We start from the raw sequence: 13,668 nt of genomic DNA on the forward strand, positions 1-13,668 counted from the left end.
TTCACCCTCTCCTCTCTACTCTTCTCGCTCTCTTTTATAATTAATGATTAGTTTTAATTGGTTTGCTTAGGCCGCCTGACAGCAAATTAACAGAAGCCAGCCCAGAGCTGCCAGGCTCGGGTGGGAGACCACTGAGCTTCCGACCGGCCAGGGGAGGCATGAGGCAGGCTGCCCCACGCTCTCCCCTCCTGGCCAGTGGGCTGGGCGAGCTCCGCAGAGGTCAGGCAGCAGCCAGCAAGAAGAAGGCAACATACTTCGCGCGGGAGGGCTCTCTGGGCCACCGTCCCCGGCTTTGGTTTCTGTCCTCTTCACTGTCACACACTGGGGTCAGGCAGGAGGGGGGCAGGCTGCTGCCTCTGGTCTGGGGCAGGGTGCGCTTTTGATTCCACCATCCTCACCTGGACCATGGGCCAATAGGGCTGGTAGCTTGGCACCTCTGGAGCCAAGATCTTTCCCATGGACAGGAGGAAGGGGCCACAACGTTGCTGTCACCATGAGCTTTGTTAGCTGTCCTCAACCTTCTGGTCCTTGGTTGTCTGACTCGAGTAGTTAGGATTAAACACTGGGTGGACAGACGGACAGGTGGATGGATGGAGGGGTGGGCCGCTGACAGTGTGGGTACGCTGGCATTCCTTGGGCACTTTCTGCCATGACCCTTGAGCACGTTCCTTCCCCTTTCTAGCCTAGAAGGGTCTTGCTTATCCTGAGCCTCCCTGAGAGTAGGCTCCCCACTCTCTGGTTTTCCCAGCTGCTCTACCTCTTCCTGGGCCTGGCAGAATCCCTCCTGACCACACCCACTTCCTGACTCTGCTAGTCCTTGGGTATGCCACCTACTCATAGGGGCCAGAACAGGCATCAGGCACAGAGAAAGGCAGACAGGAGAAGATACTTTGGCAAGGAGAGAGAAATGGTGCTGGGATGCAGCTCGTGGTAGAGCGCATGCCTAGCATGCTCAAGGCCCTGGGTTCCATTCCAGGCCCTGCCAAATAAAAGAAAAGAGAATTGAACATGTAGTACTGGGGACTCCTCACCGCCCCCTACCCCGCCCCCCGGGGACCTAGAATCCACCAGTGTCCCAGATCCACCCAGAGGCAGCCTCCCTGCTGTGATCCACCAGGCCACCTGCTTGGGGCCAGTGCATCCTGGTCCTGGAACGTGGCATCTCTGCCCCTCCCCCCTTCCCCCAGCCCCAACCAACTCCTAGAAAGTTTCCTGCCGATTGTTCTGTGCGATCAGATCTGCAAGTTGCTCTCTAAGCTTCTTGTCACATTTTGACTTAATGAAGTGCAACTGCTGAGGGATTTGGGTTCAGCGCTCCGGTCTCCGCGCTCCCTTGTTGTCAGAAAACAGGGGTGGTTGGGGACGCCAACACAGCGCTGCAAGTCGTTATCATTCCGGTCAGTCTGTTTAACACAAAATTAAACAAAGAACTAATTAGTGCCTCATGAATTAATAAATGCACAGTTGCCGGGGAGGATGGGAGGGGAGAAAAAGGTGGTAGAAGGGAGATACTGGAGTTGTGGAGTTGGGGGGCTTTGGGGGTCCAAGGGAGGCTGGCCGGGACGCCTTGAGAGAGCATAGGCAGAAGAGCTTGGGATGGACAGGACAGTGATGACACCCCAGCCAGGGCCCAGACTGACTGGCCAGGACGTGAGCTCGGCCAGCGGAGCCCACCTGGTGCCTCCTGGTGGAGGCCTGAGGTCTCTGTGCCTGGTCCTGCGGCCTGGTGTGGGGTCCTTCCACTTGGCCCAGCTAGCCTCTCCTCTGTGACTCCTCCCTTTTCCACGCTGGGCCTCTGCTGGCCTCCTCTGCTCCCCCTTTCTCTCTGCTGCCCCCTATCTCATTTGCCTGCCCAGCTCTCTGCAGACCCTCAGCTCTTACCATCTGCATCAGATAGGTGGGTGTTAGAAGCCTGCAGGGCGGCCCTCCACAACCACTGCATGCCCACCACACCCTTAGTCCTCCCAGAGGCTATACTGGCAGGGTGGGTACCCCTCTGCCCCAGCCCAGCACAGGCAGCAAACACCAGCAGAGAGCCGAGCCCTCCTTAAGAGGGCATGTCAGGTACAATTAGCATTATCTGTCTAAATATGTCCTGGGAACGGGAGAACGGCTGGTGGGACTGGGTGGCATTCCGGGAGCCCTGTGCAAGGTCACCTCATCTCCCACAATCCCCCCAATCTGATTTGGGGATTACACGGCCTAAGGAAATTGGTGTTATTCCTCTTGCATCATTGATAAGCCACAAATGAGGGAGAGGAAAGAAAAAACGTAGCCAAGAGCACACTCTCCTTAGCGGGGTTGATGCTGAGACCAGAGCACAGGGCCGGCTCAGCAAGGGCAGGTGGGGCCAGGTGGGTGGGCAGAGGCCTCCTTGGGTTTTCCCTCCGTGCTGGGGATCTCTCCTGAGTGAAGCTTCTCACACTCCTGCTGTTGGCTGGAGGGCCTGAGCCTGAAGGCCAAGCTGAGTCGTGTGTTGGTTAAAGACCCTCAACATTGTTGGGCCATTTCCCTCTCCCTACGTGGACGTAGTTGTGGGGACTTACTGGTGGACCCCAGGTTGGGAGGTGCTATCCGCAGCCTGTTCCTGAGGAGTTGAGGCCTCTTGGTATACCTGCCCTGGTCCACCCTTGCCCTTTGGACACCCACTTAACTCTAGCAAAAGCTTGGCATCTGTCACTTTTATGTTCGGGGCGGGGGGGTGGGGAGTGTAAAGGAGAAGCCGATGCTGTGTTCTGTCGTCTCCAGGCGTCCCTTCTCAGCCACTGCAACTCCATAGGACTGGTAGTCCCCATAACCGGAGCCCCCCATAACCAGAGCCCCCCATGCCTGATTCCCATCTCTGCCTCTGTGGACAAGAGTGGGAATCATGGTCTGACTTTCCTCCCCTTGGTTAGGGCTGTCCTGAGATCTGTATTTCCCTGGTGATCGGCCCTGCTGTTTTCTGAAGTTTCAGACTTTGGTTGGTATGTGCTTAAGTGGGTCAAAATCAGAGTCTACTCAGCATGTCTAAATGGCTGACCCCTGCAGCTGGCCTCAGAGCATCAGCCCCTCAACCCACAAAGTGGCAGGGAATCCTGGGGGTACACAGAGTCTTGGAGGGCCTGCCCTGGGGAGTTGTGGAGTTCCTGACTGAAAAGGCTAAGGGGAACATGGCATGGTGTGTAATCCCAGAGTCTTGGGTATCTGAGACAGGAGGATTGCAAGTTCAAGACCAGCCTCAGCAGCTTTGAAAGGTCCTCAGCAACTTTGAGAGACCCTGTCTCCAAATAGAAAAGGCAGGGGAGAGGGGGATGGGAATGTGGCTCATTGTCAAAGTGCCCCTGGGTTCAGTCCCCAGAACCAAAAAAAAGAAAAAAAGACTAACAGGCTCCCCTCTCTTCCTCCCCAGGATGAAGTGACACCCCAGCAGCATCTGAGGCACCTCTAGGACCCATTAGGAGGTAAGGCATGCACCTTCTCCATGATCCTGTGTCTTCTCTCCTGCTGGTGACCACTCGCATGCATGACACATGTGTCATCCTGAGTACCCAGGAGAAGTGGGAAAGGTGGGGGGGACAGGAAATGGGAGCCATGCTGCCTATTGGAACCTGGCAAGAAAAGATGAGCCCCAGCAGAGCTTCTCTGATTGGCTCTTTGGCTGGAAATGGGCGGGGGACTCATGGATGGCAGACAGGGGCAAGGACTGTGCTCCAGGCAGCATGGGACAGTGGGACTCTGGGGCCTGGGCTTGGGCTGCCGGCGGTACGTACCGTGCACCGCTCTGGTCGCCACTGCTGGCTCTCCCTGGAGCTCTGCTGTGGCCCTGCCAGACAACCCTGTGGGCTTGAAGCCCTGGAACTCCCCCTCTGCCTGTCCCCTCCAAGGCTGGCCACCCAATTGGCCTCCTCCTTCCTCCCAGACCACAGCACCCTGCCTTTCCACAGCCGAGGACTCCCCCTGGGCTGGGCACCTGGGGCTGCCCTGGTCTACCCAACCTTCACAGGCTGTCACAGTCCCCCGGTGGCTCGAGGAACCACAGGGCCACCGGGCCTTGGGCCCCAGGCAGTGCCGTGTCAGAGGTGACCGGTGGAACGCCAGTGTTATGTAAATAGCGGGGCCTGCCTGGCGGGCGAGCTGGCTGGCTGCAGCCATCCATCATCTCCTCTCGGCGGGGCGGGGGACAGACACGGCACCGTGCGCTTGGCTCCAAACCTGTTTGTTTTCCCTTTGTCTCTTGCATTTCGGGGGCCCGGCTGCGACCGGCTCCGGGTTTTGTCCTGCTGACCCCCTCCCCTCGGGAGGACGGGGGAGGGAGGAGAGTCCCCAGGCTCCCACTGCGGCATCCCTTTCGTACTTCAAAGGCTACCCCAGCATTGTCTGCGCCGGCGGGCAGTGGCCCTGAAAACGTGATCAGAGGCGGCCCGGTGTAGGGCAGGCCCGGCCCGCGCCCTGCGCTCTCGCTGGGGCCTGTGGATTCCTCCCTTTGCCGCCAGCACCACCCTGGTTACAGCCTGCTCCCGGGTCCTCTCTGGCCTTTCTCTCCCTGCACCCCTTCTCACCCCCTTCTGGCTGCTCCTTCCTGTTCTCTCAGCCTCAGCCTCCTCTCAGGCCTTTGAAAATCTCCACCCCTTCCTATCATCCCTGAGAATCTCTAGCACAGAGAATCTCTTCCCAGGATGCTGGGAGCTGGAAGTTGGCTTCCTGTGCTAGGACTTGTTCTTCCCCTTCTCCTCTCCACTTCTACTCCTTTGAAAGTCCAGGTTGAACATTGGAGCAGGCATGCAAGTCCTGAAAGTTGGTCCCATGAGCCTCCATTTTCTGAAGCAGGCCTGGGCTAACTCTGGCCCCTGAGCCACGTTTGGCCCACAGTCTGTTTTTATAAATAAAGTTTTATTGGAAACAGCCATGCCCATTCATTTGCATACTGCCTATGTCTACTTTCACTCTAGAGGGGCAGAGTTGAGTGGTTACAACAAACTGTTTGGCCTACAAAGCATAAAATATTTCACATCTAGCCCTTGACAGAAAAGATTCTGGCCTCAGCCCTGGAGGTTCTGGCTGCCGCTCTCTGTCTCTCTGTGTGTGTCTCTCTCCCTGGTAAAATATATGTAACGTGAAATCTGCCGTCGTGACGATGTTAAGTGTACCATTTCCTGGCAGTACATGCATTCACAGTGCTGTGCGCCATCATCATGAGCTCAGTGAGATTGCTCTGAGGGGCGTGGGCGTTTGTCTGGGAGCCCTATGCTGGGGGTTGCAAGCTGTTTGCTGTCCTGGTTTCTTGGGGAGCCCCCATCTCTTCTCTCCTTAGGGCTTCACCCTCTGCTCAGTCTTCCTGCCTATAAGTCCCAGCCCTTCTCTCCTCATCTGAGTTCCCTCCCAGCTCCGACTTCCAGTACCCAAGTAGCCTTTAGCAGGCGGTTTAACCTCACACCCAGTTTCCTCTTCTGCATGGTGAGAAGAGCATCTACTTTGCAGGGTTGTTGGGACAAGTGAGTGAGTTATGGCTAAAAGCGGCCAGCCCAGGACCCAATAGGTAGCAGAAGTACATGGTTCCTCCTCCCTCCCAGAGTCTGTGTCTCCACAGTGGGCCCACAGTGGGCTCCTTGGCCTGGGTCCTTGACAGGCCTCTGGGCAAGTTCCACGGAGCTGCCCCTGCTCTGGGCACCTCTGAGTTTGATCCCTTGAGAAGGCATGGCTTCTGATTCCAATGAACCTGTGGAAGAGGAACACCCCCTGGGCAGTGTACTGCAGATGGCCTTGTAGATGACCTCTCTGAGTGCCAGCATCTCGATCTGTAAAACAGAGTCCTGACCACCATGCTCTGCTCTTCGGACTGTGGCTAAGAAGAACCGGGTGTTTGGGGACTAGCCCTGAAGGCTGTGGCAGGTATTGCCAGCAGGGAAACAGGCCAAGAAAGAGTCTGGGTCTGAGCTTGGTCCCATGGGGGTCAGGCCACTGTGCTAGCTGAGAAGTCCCTGGAACTTACTTGGTGGGCAGTTAGTTGTTCTGTCCAGGGTCATGGCCAAGGCTGTCCTGGTCCAGCACCATGACTGTGGGCTAACCTGGGGGCCAGGCTCCAATCCCTAGAGGAAAGGCTGGCGGAACGGGGGAGAATGAAGTTTTACATGTCTAGCTCCTGGGGCTGGAGCTGAGGTGCTCACTGGCTACCCTCTCCTGCTGGTTCTCCGCAGCCTCTTTTCCTGGCCTCTGTGTGGGCGCCGGCTTGGGTGCCTCTCTCCTCTCCTCCAGTCCTTCTCTGTACCCCGGGACTTGTTCTCCCTCCCTGCCTTGCCGCCACCCCCCGCGACTCCGGCTCCCTCCCTCTCCTCTCCTCTCCTCTCCGCTCTCTCCTTTTCATCTACTCGGAAGGCTTTACTTTACTTCCTTGTCACCCTAATTGATTGCATTAACCTTTCAGCGTATTGGATTTCCCCGGCATCGTGCAGAGAAGCCCTGTGCAATATGCTTATAATCTGAGCCATAATGGACAGTTTGCAGTCAACAAGCCCCTTCTCCCATCGGCCCCGTTGACATCTCTCTTGCCCAGGCCACCCTGGCCACTTCCCTGGCTGGCAGGGGTGGGGCAGTGGAATGGGGCCGGGAGGAAGTGAACACACCCTCGGGCCCACCAGTGCGTTTCCCTGCTTCTCTTTTTCCAAGCTCCTTGGCCTGGGTCCTTGACAGGCCTCTGGTCTTTAAGAGTCCCCTTGGCTTGGCTTTCTGCTCCTGGGACTCTCTGCCTGCTGAGTGGCTGGTGGGGCCAGCGTGGAGTTGGTGAAGGCGAGGGTCCCCTGTTCCCCAGAGCAAACTGTCCCTCTGTCACTTGCCTGGGAGGCTTTGGAGAAGAATGATGGGGATGACTGCAGGAGGCAGGGGGTGGCTGAGAGATGAGATCTTTGGCCTTGACAGGACCCTGAGTCAATGGCAGGCCTCTGTGGGCCTCTGGCAGCTGGACCACTGCTGCAAAGGGTGTGGGGGCACAGGGGAGACAGAAGAAGGGGATCTGTCAGAGCCGAGGGAAGAGAGAGGAGCACTGCCAGGGCTGGCCGCCCCTGAGCCAGGCGGCAGCAGCTTTTCCCAGCAGCGAGGACCTAACACGTGACGCCTCAGCAGCCCTGTCTCCAGCACCAATGTCATGCTGTGCGACTGGGTAGTCAGTGAGACATCTCAGGGTCTCGATGTCCCACCAGATGTTTAGCAGTAGCTTTGAGCAGATCCATCTGCCTTCATCAGAGGAAGAGGGATGGTGCAGCAACAGGCAGTGCGCCAGCAGAGCCCTGTGTGGAGCAGTCCCACCTGGCCTGACTTGGCTCCCTCAGCTGGGCTCCTGGATGGTACCTGCTAGTCCAGCAGTAACAGAGCAGCCTGCCCCATGCCCACTGCCTGTCCTGGAGCTCAGCCCCAGGCCTGAGTCCCAACCCCATCCATCCTGGCCAGACCCTCTGTCCAGCGGCCTGGTCAGCCGAGTCGTCACTCAGGACAGGATGGGATGTCAGGTTGAATACATTAGTGTCAGGCTGGAGGAGCAGGCGGAAGCTCCCATTAGCCCTGGTGGTACTTCCTCTCTCCCACACTGTTCTCTCCCGGCCCTTTGCCCATCATCTTCTCCTTCCGACCATCCCTGCCTCCTCCCATCACTCCATCACTCTGAAGGGCAAGCTTTGGCAAGAGAGAGCTGGACCTCGGTCCTTCCCATCCTCTCCCAAGGATTTCGGGGGTAGGCAGAGGGCACAGCAGGGAGAAGCCAGGCTGCGAATTAAAGTTTGTGATTGTCAGTGTCAGGAGAAGCTAAATAACCCTGTAAATAGTATGAAGGTGAATTCACGGTCTGCTGCACATGGAGAATACGAGTGTCTGCCAGACGGGCGAGTGCGCAGCCCGGGAGTCCGCCTGCCTTGGTGGGTAGCCTCCTCTCCAGGGACCCAGCGAGAGGCAGGAGGAGAGCCATGAACTCTCCCGCCCCTGCCAGGGAGCAGCTGCCGGGGAGCCCCCACCAGGCACCCGGGGGCAGCTCAGTGGCTTGACAGCCTGCAGGCCCTGGCAGCAGCGACCTAGGGGGACGTTTGTAAGCACCAGCAGTATACAATCACCAACACCATCCTCTACTGGCAATTGCTGTGTGCTGTGTGCCCACAACTCCCAAGCAGAGAGTGCTGTTGTGACTCCTGCCTTTTCTCCCCACTTTTTTATAAGTGCTTTATTGAAATATAATTCACATACCATAAAATTCACCCTTTTAAAATGTACAATTCAGTGGTTTTTAGTATATTCATGAGGTTGGGCATCCATCACCACTATCTAATTTTAGAACATTTTCATCCCCCTGAAAGAAACCCCAAACTCATCAGCTGTCACTCTCCATCCACCCCTCCCCACAGGCCCGGGGAACCACTAGTTATTATTCCCTTCAGATGCTGAGGAAATGAAGGATCAGAGAAGGCCAGTGACTTAGTGAAGGTTGCACAGTCAGCATATGATAGAGCCGGGAGACTCCAGAGCCAGTGCTCCAGGAGGGACCATTCCACGTCCTGGCTACCCCCCCCCACACACACACACACATACACACACATGCCCTGCCACGTGTTTCTGACAGTTTGGACTCAAACATGTACATGCACCATCCAAACATGTAGGTCCAGACAGAGACACACATCTCTCTTCTCCCCAGATAACTTGCGACTCCATGCAGAACAGCTTCACACACATCCCCGTAAGGACGGCTGTTGTCCCTCCCCTGGATGCTCTCCGGCTGCCCTTGCCCAGCCACACTCCTGCAAGGGAGGCTGAGCACAGAGACCAGCAGCAATCGAGGAGCTGAGTGGCCAGAAAGACCCAGGTGGTTTTGAAGTTTTAAAATGAGAAATCCCCATGGATAATTGTAGCTGAAATAAAAGTGACAAAGCAACCTTCCCAAACAGGTCCCTGCCTTGGCTCGTGCCATCGGTGATGCTGTGCCCAGGGGGCAACCCCAGCCCTCTTCCCTGCCTCCCACCCTCTGCCTCCCTGTCTCTCCCACTCGCCTCCCTTCTGTTCTGTGTGCCTTACCCCTTTCCTTCCTGCCTGCCTCTCTCTTCTCTCACCTCACTTTCCCACCCAAAACTAAGAAGACAAAACAACAACAACAAAAAACACAAAATTTCTGTGGCCAGGCTCTTGCATTTACAAAATTTAGGAATTAATGTGAAACCCTCACGGTTTCAGATAAGAGATAAATAGGAGGCCCAGAGACAAAGGGAAAAGTAGGCACGAGAGAGTCTGTTGCATTTGGTTTGGGGTGTTTTTTCCTCCTTCTTCTCTCTCCCTCCAAAGCGGAGGATCCGGCCGGGCCAGTTTGGATATTTATTAAGAAAAAGCCAAAGATAATTAACTTTTTTGTTTTTGTTTTGTTTGTGGTGCCTCCCCTGCTGGCACCGCTGACTGCCTGGCAAATCAAGCCTGCTCCCTGCTCCTGGGTGCTGGGCTGCCGGCAGGTCTGCCGCTGACTGCCCTGAGCCTGCCGGGGCCATTGGCTGCCCACTCAGCCACCTACCTTGGGTTTTAGACCCCAGGTCCCTTTATGCCACCACCGTTGCCACGCCCCCAGGCTCTCCTGACTAGAAGAGCACCCTTTAGAGGTGGGTAAGTGGTATGTGGGGGAGGGGCTACTGCTTGGGGTTGTGTCCAGTACTTCCCTTAAAGGGGGGTGGTCAGACTGAGCCTGTCCCATAGGGAAAGGGCATGCCCTCTGGCCAGTTCAAGTCTACTGACTTCCCAGGAGAGGGTCAGGAGAATAGAATGAGTTAGAAGTGCAGGGAGTGGCCAGATTTGGGCCAAGTTGATCCCACCCTTGTACCAGGAGGCTGGTACTCTCCCAGGATCAGTGGCCCCTCGGGAATGCCCAGGAGAAGACTCTGGCCCACAGAACCACCCTGTGGTGTCTGTCCTCCTTCAGAACCAGGCTTTGTCCTGTTTCCATTTCCCACACGGCCTAGGCTGCCAGGGGGCATGGCACAGTGGCCAGAGAGCAGGGGCTCGGGTGAGAAGCCAGCTGCCTCTGATCAGCTGTCCTGGAACCACGTAGATCCCTGGTGTCAAGCTGTGGCCTGAGCCCAAGCCCAGCTTCTGGCCAAAAAGATGCCACTGAGAGTTAGAGACCTCTTGAAGGGGGACAGAGCTGAGATCTCAGGAGCCAGAACAGCCAGAGTGAGGAAGGCCACCACCGTGTTGTGCTGAGCTGCCTGGGACTGGGGGTGTGATTCGCCCCAGCAGGGCCCTCCCCAGCCAGGCAAAGGGCAGCCATTGTGAGGTCCTCTAGGTGAGGATACTGCTTTGGAGCTGGACACAGAGAGGAGGACATTTTTCAAGGATTTTTCTGGCCCCCTTTTTTTTTCTCTGAAATATAAGGATGTGCAATTTTTTTGGTTTCAATTTAGCATTGGAGAATTTTATAATTTAGTAATTAAAATCTCTGATAGGCTTTAGAAATTGCAGCTAATTGAATTTAATGGGAAGATGATTTTCAATTTTATTTGATTACCGGGACCCCTGGCATCGGTATTTATGGGAAAAAAATGGGAAATGTGCTGTGTGGGCTAAGATGGCATAATTGAATTAGGGATAATCGGATTTCTCCGTCATGAATTTCACTATAATTTTCCTATAATTTTCCATTAGATATCTAGTTTACAAATATTCACAAAGAAATGAAGCTCTTTCGGAATGGAGATTGCTGGCTAACAGGATTACAGGGCCGAGCGTGCGGCTATGCCAGCCCCTACCCTACCATAATGCGATCCCTGTGTCTGCCTTACGCTTAGCGTGGCCTCGGCCCTTCGCTCTGCCACCCACTCTGTGGCTCTTTCCTCCCCTTTGTTTCCTTTTCACCCACATTTGCCCCCCCGCCTGACACCCACCTGTCCGTGCCCAGGCATGGGCTCTGCTGGCTGATGAGCCCGGGCCGTGGCCCAAGCCGTGGCACCTCTGTCCCCCCAGCTCCCCACACTTCCCATCCACATTCTGCTGGCTCCCCACTCTCCCAACACCCTCCCTCTATGAGCCTGGGGAGTGCGCTCACACGCAAACACACAGACTCCCTCGCAGGTGCGAACATGCTGGTTCACATGCACACGCGGTCCTTTGGCCGGGGCTTTTGTGCCCTGGCCCAGTCGCCTCAGAGGGAACCAGTTTATTGGGATCCTAGGGTGGGGTGCAGGAACAAAAGGAGCTTTGTTCAAGTTTATGTGAAAGTTACAAATTCAAAATGAGAGCAGATAAAGCATGAGATACCTGGTGTGTAAACAGGTCGGTGAGTGAGAAGGCCCCAGGCTCGGGAGGGAGAGAACGAGTGGGCACACTGGGGGTGCGGGAGGACAGGAGCCAGCCGGGCAGCTTGTCTGGGGAGAGCAGGTGGCTTTCCTGGGTCCTGGCAGAGCCGCTGGGTGGGAGGACTGCTGTAAAGGTTTCCACTTCACTTTTTCTCTTAGGGTGGGGTATCTGGAGGAAGAGCTGGGGGTTTTGGGCCCAGGTTCTGGGACCAGAAAGAACTGAGGCATTAGGTGTTGACTCCAGGCATGAATGTCCTTACTGTGGCCTGGTCTCAGGGTCTCAGAGGTGTAACCATGTCAGGGTCATCAAGGAAGAAGTAGGCCATAGTCTCAAGAGATGCCTCTCCCCTTGCTTTGAGCACACACACCCAGAGACAGACAGAGGGAGAAATCTGGGGACCTCTTCATTCCACGGCCTCTGACCCGTGCACAGCCTCTGACCCTCTTCTCCGACCTCAGATGCTAAAACGCCAAGTTGGCCTCAGTTTCTTGCTTCTCTGATCTGTTCTCTTCTACCAAAGGCCCTTGCTTTTGGGAATGGCCCTCTCCGCCTGCGGTGACTGACTAGGGCCATTGTCTCAGCAGATCAGACGCTCTCCAGCGGCCCAGGTCTCCCCCCACCATAGGCGGCACATGGCAGCCCCTCTATCTGGCCCTGCCTGCGCCACCTCCTCCCAGCCCTCGTAGTTTGCCCTATGAGCCATTCCCTGCCAGTCTTAGCCCACCAGAGGACACAAAGTTACGTGATGGCCAACCCAGTAGGCACTGCCTTGGTAACTGGAAAGAGAGATACTTTCCTATCCACCCAGGCACTCCTCAGGGGTCACTCCTGACCATCGGCCAAAGCCCAGAAGGACATTCAAAGCCAGCCAAAGGCACACAGGTCCCCTATGCAAGGAGCTCCTGGTCTGAGCAGACATCTTCAAATGACCTTCCACTGTCACCAGACTTTCCCTCTATACTCAGTTGCCCACCCTAGGACTGGGATCAATGGCCTATTGTTATAAGCCAAACCTGCAAGAGGGCAGAATCCTTGCTTTGGGGTGCCCTAGGTGGCAGCACCCAGAGGTAGGTGTGTGCCCCAGAGCATTCCTGGACACAAGGATGCCTTCTCTGAAACCCCCATGGGGAGCAGAGCACGTGGTCCTCCCTCACTGGTTTCCCTGGGCCTCCAGTTGATTCTCAGGCCTGGCTTTGCGTAGCACGGGGCTTGATTGGGTTTAGGAGTTCTGTCCCCTACTCAGGGTTTTAGGTCCAGGGGACTCTCAGTAAAGACTTTGAGCCTCTCCAGATACTATCTGCATATAGTGTTGGGGACAGGGGGAGGTTTGTGTGACAGCTAGAAATGGGGTTTGCCAAAGAAGTCATCAGAGAGGGCTGTGGAATAAATTCAAGATGATACACTCTTGTGAGGCCATTTAGAACCAAAGAATAATTAGGAAAAAAGAAGAAAAATAAGGGGAAAGTAGGAGAAAGAGTAGATTGACATCTTTGCCCCAAGGCCTCCTCTTTGCAAAATATAAATATTGCAGAAATATGCCAGCGCCATTTTGCTGAATGCCACCTGAGACCAGAGAGAGAGAGAGTGAGAAGGGCCTGTTTCCCTCCCTTCACGGAAAGGGAGTGTGGCCCCTCTGGAAAATAGGAAAGAAGGGAAGTAGAGAGAGAGAAGGCCTGGCTTGCAAGAGGCAGAGAGCTGCGGACAGTGGGAGCAGGTCCTGAATTAACAAAATTGCCCTCCTGGCCCCATAGGTAACTTGGCTTATTAACATACATGGCTGCAGCAGGGACCTGGGGAGGGGGATGGGGGGGGGTGCTGAGACACTCACCAAACTCTATGAGAGAAAAAGGAGAGTAAGGATAGAAGTTAGTGCCCAGTTCCGCCAGAAATGAAGTCTGGAATGAGGTCCAGTGTCAAAGTGGTCCTGACTCCCAGGGCACAGAGGAAACAGGTGGCAGGACCCTGGCACTTTTGTTGAGGGGTGCCTGTGCTCTGTCTGGGAATGCAAGGGGGACGCGTTGGGGAACCAGCCCAAGTGATGGCAGATGAGTGGAGGCGCGACCCGAGAAAAGACTGCCCGAGGGCTGGCCCAGGGGAAGTCAGGGGGCACCAGACCCATTCTCGTCGGGCCTTGGGGCTGTGGCCCAACTGGAGGTAGGAGGAAGAAAAAGAAAGGCCCGGAGACCAGGGACCTGCGTCGCAGGGAGGGCGCCGGGACCCATTTCAAGGGCAAAAGCAAAGCGAAGCGGCGGAAACCCCAGTGTGTCCCGGGCGGGCGGGCGCTCCCGGGAGCGCGGGTGCGGGGGGCCCGCGAGGCCGACGCGCGAGTTTCCCGACACTCACAGCCCCACCGCCCGGGACTCCTTTTTCCCTCGAACT

General features: G+C 56.0%; 1 protein-coding gene across 6 annotated transcripts in view; it reads left to right on the forward strand.

Moving 5' to 3' along the window:
- Positions 1-13,668, forward strand: part of Casz1 (castor zinc finger 1) — a 140,064-nt gene that overhangs the window by 74,788 nt on the left and 51,608 nt on the right. For all 6 annotated transcript variants that reach the window (XM_048783615.1, XM_048783622.1, XM_048783623.1 and 3 more), the window contains exon 3: positions 3,392-3,443. The gene's annotated coding sequence lies outside the window, so the exon portion shown is untranslated. The remainder of the gene's footprint in view (positions 1-3,391; positions 3,444-13,668) is intronic.

Source organism: Marmota marmota, unplaced genomic scaffold (genome assembly GCF_001458135.2).
Source record: "Marmota marmota marmota unplaced genomic scaffold, marMar, whole genome shotgun sequence".
NCBI lineage: Eukaryota > Metazoa > Chordata > Mammalia > Rodentia > Sciuridae > Marmota > Marmota marmota.